Genomic DNA, 12,014 nt, shown 5'->3' with positions numbered 1-12,014 from the left:
TCGGCATTTCAATACCTAGTTCAATCTCGTTACCGGCAAGTCTCTTTACTTGTTCCATAATACATCATCCCGCAACTAACTCATTAGTTGCAATGCTTGCAAGGCTTAAGAGATGTGTATTACCGAGTGGGCCCAGAGATACCTCTCCGACAATCGGAGTGAAAAATCCTAATCTCGAAATACGCCAACCCAACAAGTACCATCGGAGACACCTGTAGAGCACCTTTATAATCACCCAGTTATGTTGTGACGTTTGGTAGCACACAAAGTGTTCCTCCGGTAAATAGGAGTTGCATAATCTCATAGTCATAGGAACATGTATAAGTCATGAAGAAAGAAATAGCAACAAACTAAACGATCAAGTGCTAAGCTAAAGGAATGGGTCAAGTCAATCACATCATTCTCCTAATGATGTGATCCCTTTAATCAAATGACAACTCATGTATATGGTTAGGAAACTTAACCATCTTTGATTAACGAGCTAGTCAAGTAGAGGCATACTAGTGGCACTCTGTTTGTCTATGTATTCACACATGTACTAAGTTTCCGGTTAATACAATTCTAGCATGAATAATAAACATTTATCATGATATAAGGAAATATAAATAAAAACTTTATTATTGCCTCTAGGGCATATTTCCTTCACATCAACCATCCTCCATCACCAATTTCATGATGCTCACCGCCGTGCGTGAGTAATTCCATCGTAGGCTTGCTGGACGGTGATGGGTTGGATGGGATCTATCATGTAATCGAGTTAGTTTTGTTAGGCTTTGATCCCTGGTATCCACTATGTTCTGAGATTGATATTGCTATGACTTTGCTATGCTTAATGCTTGTCACTAGGGCCCGAGTGCCATGATTTTAGATGTGAACCTATTATGTTTTCATCAATATATGAGTGTTCTTGATCCTATCTTGCAAGTCTATAGTCACCTATTATGTGTTATGATCCGTTAACCCCGAAGTGACAATAATCGGGATACTTACCGGTGATGACCGTAGTTTGAGGAGTTCATGTATTCACTATGTGTTAATGCTTTGTTCCGGTACTCTATTAAAAGGAGGCCTTAATATCCCTTAGTTTCCGTAAGGACCCCGCTGCCACGGGAGGGTAGGACAAAAGATGCCATGCAAGTTCTTTTCCATAAGCACGTATGAATGTATTTGGAATACATGCCTACATTACATCAATGAACTGGAGCTAGTTCTGTGTCCCCTAGGTTATGATTGTTACATGATGAACCGCGTCCGGCATAATTCTCTATCACCGATCCATTGCCTACGAGTTTTCCATATATTGTTCTTCGCTTATTTACTTTCCCGTTGCTATTGCTATCATCACTACAAAACACCAAAAACATTACTTTTACTACTATTACCTTTTGCTACCGTTACCACTACTATCATATTACTTTGCTACTAAATACTTTGCTACAGATATTAAGTTTCCATGTGTGGTTGAATTGACAACTCAGCTGCTAATACTTGAGAGTATTCTTTTTGGCTCCCCTTGTGTCGAATCAATAAATTTGGGTTGAATACTTTACCCTCGAAAACTGTTGCGATCCCCTATACTTGTGGGTTATCAGGTTCACACTCAGTTCTCTTCTCCTATTCGTGTGTTCCATGCTGACTCCGCTGGCGAGTATATTTCCAAAATGTTGCGTGGTGTTCTTGCTGAGCAGGGCACTCTTCCTCAGTTCTCTTGTCCTGGTGCTCATGCTCAGAATGGCGTGGCTGAGCGAAAGCATCGCCACCTTCTTGAGATGGCTCGTGCGTTGATGATCACCGCTTCTCGTCCACCTCATTTTTGGGCCGAGGCTATATCCACCTCCACCTATCTCATCAACCTTCAATCGTCCGCTGCTCTCCAGGGTGGTGTTCCTTTCAAGCGTCTCTTTGATCATTCTCCTGATTATTCAACACTTTGCTTGTTTGGTTGTGTTTGCTATGTTCTTCTTGCCCCTCGCGAACGCACCAAACTGACCGCTCAGTCTGTTAAGTGTGTTTTCTTAGGCTATAGTGATGAGCATAAGGGCTATCGTTGTTGGGATCCTATCGGTCGTAGGATGCGTATTTCTCGGGATGTGACTTTGATGAGTCTCGTCCCTTCTACCCGCGTCCATCTTTCTCGACCTTTTCTGTGGAGGATATCTCTTTCCTCACTTTTCCCGACACGCCTATCACTCCAGTTGAGCCCTTTTCTCTCTGTCCTGCTCACTCTACTTCTCCACCTCTTGCCGATTTTCCACCACCATCTCCCACGGTTTCCTCACCTTGCATGTCACCAGATTTTGCACCTTCATCCCCGGTGATTTCTTCGTCTCCACCTCCTAATTCTACCTCGGCTATTCCTCCTCGTATTCTTCCATCCTTGCCTCAGTATTACACTCGTCATTCACGTAATGTGGATGTGTCTGTTGACGTGCCGTCCTCCTCATCTCAGTCTACCTATGGCTTGCGTCCTTGTCCGCTTCCGCTTGTTGATCGCCTTGGTTTTTCAACCGCTGGTGCTGTTGTTCTTGAGCCGACTTCTTATCGTGAGGCTGTTGTTCATCCTGAATGGCAGTTTGCGATGGCAGAGGAGATTCCTGCTCTTGAACGCACTGGTACATGGGATCTTGTTTCTCTTCCTCCAGGTGTCCGTCCCATCACTTGTAAGTGGGTCTACAAGGTTAAGACTCGCTCCGATGGTTCTCTTGAGCGTTACAAAGCTTGTTTTGTGGTTCGTGGTTTTCAGCGGGAGCATGGTCGTGATTATGATGAGACATTTGCTCATGTGGCCCATATGACCACTATCCGCACACTTCTTGTCGTGGCCTCTGCACGCCACTGGTTTGTATCTCAGCTTGATGTTAAGAATGCCTTTCTTAACGGTGAGTTGCGTGAGGAGGTATACATGCAGCCACCACCTGGGTATTCTATTCTTGATGGCATGGTATGTCGTCTTCGTCGCTCTCTCTATGGCCTTAAGCAAGCCCCCCGCGCCTGGTTTGAGCGTTTTGCCTCTGTGGTGACTGCCGTTGGTTTTTCAGTGAGTGCTCATGATCCAGCATTGTTTGTCCCCCTTTCTCCTCGTGGTCGGACTCTTCTTCTTCTCTATGTTGATGACATGATCATCACTGGCGACGACCCTGAGTATATTGCCTTTGTAAAGGCCCGTCTTAGTGAGCAGTTTCTTATGTCCGATCTTGGACCTCTTCGCTACTTTCTTGGGATTGAAGTCTCTTCTACCTCTGATGGCTTTTTTATATCCCAGGAAAAGTATATACAAGATCTTCTTATTCGTGCTGCTCTTACCGATGAGCGCATTGTTGAGACTCCAATGGAGCTCAATGTTCACCTTCGTGATACTGATGGTGACCCCTTGCCTGACCCAACACGTTATCGTCATCTTGTTGGGAGTCTTGTCTATCTAGTTGTCACTCATCCGGATATCTCTTATCCGGTTCATATTCTGAGTCAGTTTGTCTCCGCTCCCACTTCGGTTCACTATAGTCACCTCCTTCATGTTCTCCAATATCTTTGGGACACGATCTATCACCGTCTATTCTTTCCTCGCTCCAGTTCTTTACAGCTTCAGGCCTATTCAGATGCTACATGGGCTAGTGATCCCTCCGATCGTCATTCACTTTCTGCTTACTATGTTTTTCTTGGTGGTTCTCTCATTGCCTGGAAGACGAAGAAACAGACTGTAGTTTCCCGTTCGAGTGCAGAGGCTGCGTTACGAGCTATGGCTCTTTTGAGGCAGAGGTGACTTGGTTACTGTCGTGGAATTGTCACGGCAGATATCCTAGTGCGAGGACTTAGTCGTGAGGCCAACACATCTATGCGGTAGCTTGAAGGGGTTGGTCGGAATCGAGAGACGCGAGACAGATCAACACACAAGACAAGGATCTAGGCAGCTTCGGGCCTCGGGAAACATCATCCGGTAATAGCCCTACATGTTGTTTGTGGCTAGGTCTCATTATGCTCATGAGGGAGACGCCGCATAAGCCGGCTCTCCTCTAGTTGTGTCTAGCCTTAGCTATCGTTTCTTGCTTCTTGTCCCTCTTTGGGGAGCCCTGCCCCTCCTTATATAAGTTGAAGGGGCGGGTTACATGACTAGTCCTAGTAGGATTAGGATTACTCTATTACAAGTGGAGTCCTAGTCTTGCTTCCTTTATAAGGGAATATTCCTTATACTTTCTCTTAAGCCGGCCCATCATAACATGAGCCGGCCTTCTGGGCCTTGGGCCTTGTCATCCATCTGAAACACCCGTCGGGTCACCAATGAGTCTTCAGGCTCGTGGGTCGCCACAACAGGGAACCGCCAGACACGTAAGTCGCCAATCCTCTGGCGAGTTACAATGAAACGCCAAGTCCGGCCGGGTCATATATCTGGTCGGATCATACCGCGGGGTATATCCCCGACATTAGCCCCCAGTTTAATTTGGATTTTTCCATGTTAAACCGATTTGCAACATAAACACAAGAACAAATTTGATAGGTTGTGCTCCGGGTTAAATATTCTTATAAGCCGGCACCTGATCATCCTTAAGTCCTTGTCATTTCCTTCTTGTGGGAGGTCCGGGTCAATATACCAGCTTCATAATCAATTTGCTGACATTGGTTTCTCACAGAAAATATTGTGCAAAATAATTCACTTGAGTCGGCTTCCAAAGCACTGGCTTAAGAAATATTGGTCTTGACATACTCATCTGATATTCAGCCGGTTTGAAGATGTAGATCTTGCCGGTTTAATATTACCAAAATTGCCGGTTTGTAAATATTGATCGCACCTAGTCATAATTGTGGCCAACGTTGGATCATAATTATTGATGACGCCAGGTTATGATTGCTGCAGACACCGGGTCATAATGATTGGTGACGCCGGGTTAATCTGGTTTGCTCAAAACTGAGACTTTGAAAATACTTCTCCTTATATCCGTGTTACCTGTAGCCCCCAAGTCTTGAGCAGAACAAAGTGATGACTTAAGACTTACTTCAATATAAATACTACCACTTTGAAGAAATCCATGTTGTTCATGTCAATCACTAGTAAAAACTAAATACTCCATATATGTAGCCCCCAAGTGTCGGGTTGTCATGCTTGTGGCAACCTGGGACTTGTAATTGTCTTATGCTCATAAAAACTTCAACCAGTGTAGCCCCCAAGGGCCGGGTCATTATGCAATAAAGAGCAGGGACTTTGTAGATATGTAAACTTTGAACAGCAATGTGTAGCCTCCAAGGGCCGGGTCAGTACGATAATACTGAGCTGGAACTTTATAATACTTCATTTGAAAATAACCTCATATGATGTAACCCCCATCATGGGGCTTGAACCCACGTCCACAAGGCTAAGAGCTTTGCGCTTTACCAACTGAGCAGTGGACTCTTCAATATGATGGATTAAGACTTGTGTACCTTGAATTGCTGACAAGAGCAATTAGTAGACTCCAAGGGCCGGCTCATTATGATGTGATGAGTCGGGTCTTCAATAAGGCCAGTAAAAGTGACTTTGCATTAGCCCCCAAGTGTCATGATGCATGCCTGCAGCGACATGAAACTTGTATATTTGATGTAATCTCAACTTGAATAATGTAGCCCCTAAGTGCCGGGTCGTAAGCCTGCAGCGACTCGAGACTATTCCTTCCATTGTAGAATAAATCATATCCATTGATAAGATAATAGCCATTGCGCTAAAGCGACTTTGAAAAACCTCAATGATAATACTGGTTATTGATAACCATAAATAAAATCCAGCCATGTTGGCTATTCAAGATTTGAATAATATAATCCGGTATGAAAACCTCAATCATTCAATATCATCATGACAATCCAGCCCAGTTTGGCTATGAAAGATGTGAATACCTTATCGGTTGACAAGTAAATCCGGAGTTTAAATACTCGGCGGCTCTTGGCCGACGGCGACTTAATGCCCATTCATGGTAAGCCTGAATTTTTATAACCCGACGGCTTATAGCCTTTGAGAAAATCTAGAATGGATAACCCTTTTTGAAACATCAATTTTGATGATGAGCTTGAACTTAATCATTTATATAAGTCATAGTTCTGCAAATCCTGTGATATTGAATCGTACTGCCGGCTTATGATACCTGTGCAGTAAGGGTGATAACTCAATCTTTAGAAGTCAAAACTTCCAAATGTTTATGACTATCATATAATGGCGACTTATCGTCCAAAGTCAAGCCGGGTTAAATAGAAACCACTCATATATGCTTCAGATATGATCAAAAAAGTCTCAAGACAAACCCAAAAGACTTTTCAAAAAACTTAAGTCAAACAAAAAGAAAATTTTGAGGCTTCTGATTCAAATACGATCAGTAAAACGGATCAAAAGGGTTAAGCTAGGATTCGAATACGATCATGTAGCCCTCAGTGGCTTTGGCGTTGCGCCGATCAAGAGGGTACCGACAACTATGTTCTCTTTGGTTCGAATACGACCTATGTTTGAACAGGAAGCCCCCAAATAACCTTGTGAGCTATGCTCAAGGGGCACCTATATTTGAACTATGCTTTTGCAACAGCCTCTCTTTGGTCCCTTTAACTTGGGTAGTAAGCCCCCAAGTTTATTGTAAGCATAGCGTATAAGCCGGATCAAGAGGGATATTCACAGCTATGCTCAATGAGCAGGAAGCCACCAAGTGATCAATAATATGATAAGCCAATAAGGCAGGATAACCCATGTTTGAACCGCGCATTATGGCAACAAATTCTCTTTGGCAACCTTTAATTTTTCTGAGAACTCGAACTTGCGAGAGATGAATTCTTTTTGAACCGGAATTTCAAACCGGATATTGAGAGCTTTAAAGCTTTGTGAGAGACAGAGTTACCTTGAGCCGGATTTTAAACCGAGATCTTTATTTTGAGCCGGAAATTTTCTAACAGCCTTTAAATTTTCATCAATATAACAGTAGCCTTCGGGACCGGGTTATCTTTCCCTTCAATGACCCGGAGTTGAAAACACCTCGTTTTTCGTTGGACCTAGCAATCGAAACAAATTTTCATCACGCAGGCTTTAATGGGTCTTCATATCCACCCATGCATCCATCAAGCTCTGGAGGGCGTGCCCAAACAGCATTTTTTACGCCAATATACATCATTGCATTGGCCGTGACCAATCATGTTAACTTTGGCTGATTCCTATATTAGACCTCCCGTGAGATGTACTAGTAGTGCTTTTCTTATTCTCCTTTCTTCCGGTCTTTGACTTCCGCAGATTGTCGCTGCATGTGCGTGCAACGAGTCGTCAAGGCGGCTCGAGGTTAGTGAAGTGGCTCGGCGAAGCGAAAACTGTGAAGCAGGGCGCAACAGCGACTAGAAGCGGGGCCTTGAGGCACTTTGACGGGTCAACCGACGTGCGGGAGGCGGAGCCGGCGACCGGCACGGCGGCGCGGAAAACGGTCAGGGCCGCAGGCACGGAGCAGGTGTGAGCCAAGCGCGGCGCAGTTGATGCTTAAGGAGCAAGGCCGCAGCAGTTTACGGCGGCAATGGTGACCCGGCGCTGGACGAGCGCAAGGAGCTGTCGCAGCAGCCATCCGTTGATTGATTCATAGCACAAGTATGTGGATGCTTTCCTCACAAAACGGAGTACTCATCGGTTTAGTACTTGTTGACAGCGATGGATTGACTTGTACTGTAGTAGACTTTGGTCATCACGCCCGAAAGTGACAGCGGTAGACTTCTGTTTCCCCCTGTGATTTGGCCCTCTCGTAAAAAACAGCTGACGTGCATGTGAAGCATAGCAGGAATCGGATCTGGTTGTTAAATCCCAACATCTGACGTCTCCTTGCAGTATGTTTGCTGCGTCGAAACACTTAGGCGGTGTTTGTTTCCGGGCACTTTTTTATGTAGGGACTAAAAAAAGTCTTTTTTAAAGACTTTTTTATCAAACGAGACGGATTTTTTAGGGACTAAACTAGACATTTGGAACTAAATGAAGAAGACTCTTAAGGAGAGTTTTTTTAGGACTTTTCCAACAATGCCCTTTCATGTACCCATTGGCCCGCCACCCCATGGTGTTGTTTGATTGTTATTTATCTATATACTAGAGGCGACGTGGTCATTTAATAACCTCTAGGAAGGTACTAGGGACTTTTTAGTCTCTGGAAACAAACAGGGAGGGACTTTTTAGGGACTAGGGACTTTTTAGTTGAGACTAGAAAAAGTTCTAAGACTAGAGAACCAAACACCACCTTATATCGATCTCGGCGACTTATGGTGATGCACAAGCGCAATCCTAACTTCTCTTCGACTTTTTAAATCTCCCAACACTTAAATCTGGACTGATGAACTTTGAAGCGGTGGCTCACGGCGCAGCCCTAAATTTTTGTTTAACCTTTAAAACCCACAGATCATCAATCTAGTCCAACGAACTTGAAACTGATGCAGATTTTTTCAAACTGGCTCTTCTTCGTCCGGAAAATTGCGAGCTCCTCGATCCCTAGGAGAGATCCCTCCAAGAACTCAACACCACCGTGCGATAGCTCCACGGGGGCGCTAACTGTCGTAGAATTGTCACGGCAGATGTCCTAGTGTGAGGATTTAGTCGTGAGGCCAATGCATCTATGCGTTAGCTTGAAGGGGTTAGTCGAAATCGAGAGACGCGAGGCGAATCAACACACAAGACAATGCTCATGAGGGAGGCGCCGCATAAGCCGGCTCTCCTTTAATTGTGTCTAGCCTTAGCTATCGTTTCTTGCTTCTTGTCCCTCTTTGGGGAGCCCTGCCCCTCCTTATATAAGTTGAAGGGGCGGGTTACATGACTAGTCCTAGTAGGATTAGGATTACTCTATTACAAGTGGAGTCCTAGTCTTGCTTCCTTTATAAGGGAATATTCCTTATACTTTCTCTTAAGCCGGCCCATCATAACATGAGCCGGCCTTCTGGGCCTTGGGCCTTGTCATCCATCTGAAACATCCGTCGGGTCACCAATGAGTCTTCAGGCTCGTGGGTCGCCACACCAGGGAACCGCCAGAAACGTAAGTCGCCAATCCTCTGGCGAGTTACCAATGAAACGCCAAGTCCGGTCGGGTCATATATCCGGCCGGGTCATACCGCGGGGTATATCCCCGACAGTTACGGTGGTTACTTCAGGATTTTGGTGTTTCTGTTACTACACCTACTCCGCTCTTGTCTGATAGTACAGGTGCTATTAGTATTGCGCGCGATCCTGTGAAGCAAGACCTCACCAAGCATATTGGTGTTGATACTTTCTATGGGCGCGCTGGTGTGCAGGATCAGGTTATTGCTCTTCAGTATGTGCCTTCCGAGTTACAGTTGGTGGATTTTCTGACGAAGGCCCAGACTAGAGCGCATCATGGCTTCTATCTCTCCAAACTCAGTGTTGTTAATCCACCATGAGTTTGAGGGGGTGTTATATATATATATATATAACCTTTGGTATTTACCCTATTGTATAAGGGGTTTCATGCATATATTCCACACCTGTACATGTATATATACTGGCCTATGGCCACCTAGAAATACAAGTTGCATATTTCCTAACAACATACACTTCAGGAAGAACTGAGATCCTGGGCGGTAGCAGTTGTAGCCTTTCTAGCCTATCCTTGTTCATGTGCGGGATTTTGTATTTATTGGCTCCACCATTCTTCATTACTTCGACCATGCAAGCCTGCAGAGTTATGAATACTCTGTTAAGTTTTGATACTTCATATCCATCGAACTCCTCTTGAACACCTTTAATCAGCTCTGGAATAGTTTTCAGACTTTTGTAGTCTGTTAGCGACTGAATAGAGCTGAAGAACCCAAGGTCCAGGGCGTTCATGTCCGGAGAATTTGGAGGCTGATACATTATTCTAATGTCCAGGCACTTTCATCCGCAGCTTTTGCGAATGCTTGATCATTAGGTAGGATATGTGTTCTCACATTATCTTGCTGGATAAAAATGGGTTGTCCATCATCATCTGCAGGCCACAATGCTTGAATTGCTGGCACAACCATCTGTATAATGTACTCTCTCATCACATCCCTCGTCACTATGACAGGCTTTGTTTCCAATGTCCCTTTTCCCCTGTTCTTGCTTCTTTTTGCTGTTGCAGTCACTCTCACGAATGGCCATACCCCAATTTTTCCGAAGAATGTCATGTTCCCATCTTCATCAAACCGTGGTCCTGCTACCGCTGTGAGAAACATCACTTTTCCAATAGAGTTTTTGACAGGTCTTTCCGGGTCCTCTTCGTCAGGCAGCAGATAGTAGTTCCTTTTTTTTCTTGGTCATGGAGAACCATTTCTCGTCGATGTAAACAATATTATGCATACTCCTCAAACTTGGACTTACATCTCCTAATGTTGCCTCATCTAGCATAGAGAGGCAAAAATACACCCTATCTCTCTTATTTTTCTCTGTCAGTACCGGCTTAACCCTGTTGGAGTGTCTCCTTATCTTATTCAACTTGAACTTCTTGTATAGTGTAGTAGGGCTTACACCTAGTGCCTTGTCTAGAGATCGAATAGTTGACCTCTTGTTTAAGGGAATTGTCGGAATGAGAGATAGGATATCATCATAAGATTTTCTTCCACAATTTTCCTTTCTTTTGTTTGAAACATCCACCTCCCGACCAAGGCCTTTCTGTTTCATTGTCGTCTCCCATATTCTTTGAATAACTTGAACATGTGCTCCAAATATTGCAGCCACATCCTTCTTATCAGTCTCTTGAACTTGCCTCCTCTACTCTTATGGAGGGTTTCCAAGGACATGTAAGCGGCATATCTCTGTGCGTCAGTAAGCCAATTCATTTGCCTTTGTACTCCTACAATTGCAATAGAATAATAAAATTAATAATTGCAAGAATATTACAAATTGGTTGCTCGAAATGTAAACAAGAGGTCAACAATAGCATTAAATTCCATGGGATAGGAGTATTGCTTGCTTTGCTTGCTATAAATATAAACATAAATGTTGGTTGCTGAAAATATAAATGTAAACTAAATTTGTAAATATAAACTAAACTTTATACTCCATGATTGACCTCTATTGCAGGCAAGCAAGCAAATTACTCCATAATTTTTTTTTTTGCATTGCTTTTTCTTTTTAATTTGGAGTAGTATGAAAATATTTTGAGGTACACCGTTGTTCTTGCGGCAGTTTCTTTTCCATTCCTAGTTGTCAGAGTATATGTTTATTTACACACACATACATGATGTCAGAGTATATGTTGTTTGAGGTACACAACGGTTCTTGCGGAGTTTGTTCAGTTTGCCTATAAGCAAATGAGGAAAAACTGAAATACCCCCGCAATTGTCCAGGAGACCTCTGTTGCTTGTTGAAAATATAAATGTTGCTTGCTTGCTGAAAATATAAATGTAAATGTTGCTTGCTGAAACTAATGTTGCTTGCGTTATCTCCTTTCTAGTAGGCCCTGTGTACCATGACATTTCTTTGTTGTCATTTTAATTACTCCATACAGTAAGAAAGAAAGGCAACAACAAATTTGATTACTCCACTAAAATGTTAATTACTCCATTCTAGTGGAGTAGTCTTTTTCAGCCTTCCATAGAGAAGACTATGATATCCATTTGATTTGATTTAGCCACTTTACTACTCCATAGTGGAGTAGTGTTGAATAACCTGTGAACAAAATGAAGCTTCCTCATATGCACTATTCAATCTTAGCAATCCCTTCTTTGTTACTTCTCTGAAGCATAATTTGATGCAAGATTAGAAGAAATTATACCTGAATTTTGACCACAGCATTGTTGCCTTCTTCTTCAGGTTCTTCGTTGCCTTCTTCGGGTGGAATGAAATTGAGGTCTGGGACTACCATGCTTGCAATTGGGCCAACGATCTGCTGTTGTTGCTGTTGAGGATCTGCTGCTGTTGCTTCTGTTGAGGGCCAGTGATTTGCTACTGTCGATGTTGAGGATCTGCTGCTGTTGCTTCTATTGAGGGCCAATGATCTGCTGTTGTTTCTTCTATTGAGGATCTGCTGCCGAAGGAAAGGAGCTACAGTTGAGGATCTGCTACTGTTGCCAGGGGACAA

At 43.7% G+C, this 12,014-nt stretch overlaps 1 pseudogene; it reads right to left on the bottom strand.

The window, feature by feature from the left end:
* Positions 1-9,478: 9,478 nt before the first annotated feature.
* LOC147970410 (uncharacterized) lies at positions 9,479-11,798 on the bottom strand (annotated as a pseudogene).
* Between the last annotated feature and the right edge of the window lie 216 nt (positions 11,799-12,014).

This window comes from Triticum urartu, chromosome 5A (genome assembly GCF_056163025.1).
Source record: "Triticum urartu cultivar PI428250 chromosome 5A, HENAU_Tu73, whole genome shotgun sequence".
Classification (NCBI taxonomy): Eukaryota; Viridiplantae; Streptophyta; class Magnoliopsida; order Poales; family Poaceae; genus Triticum; species Triticum urartu.
This window is presented reverse-complemented; position numbering and strand designations above follow the sequence as displayed.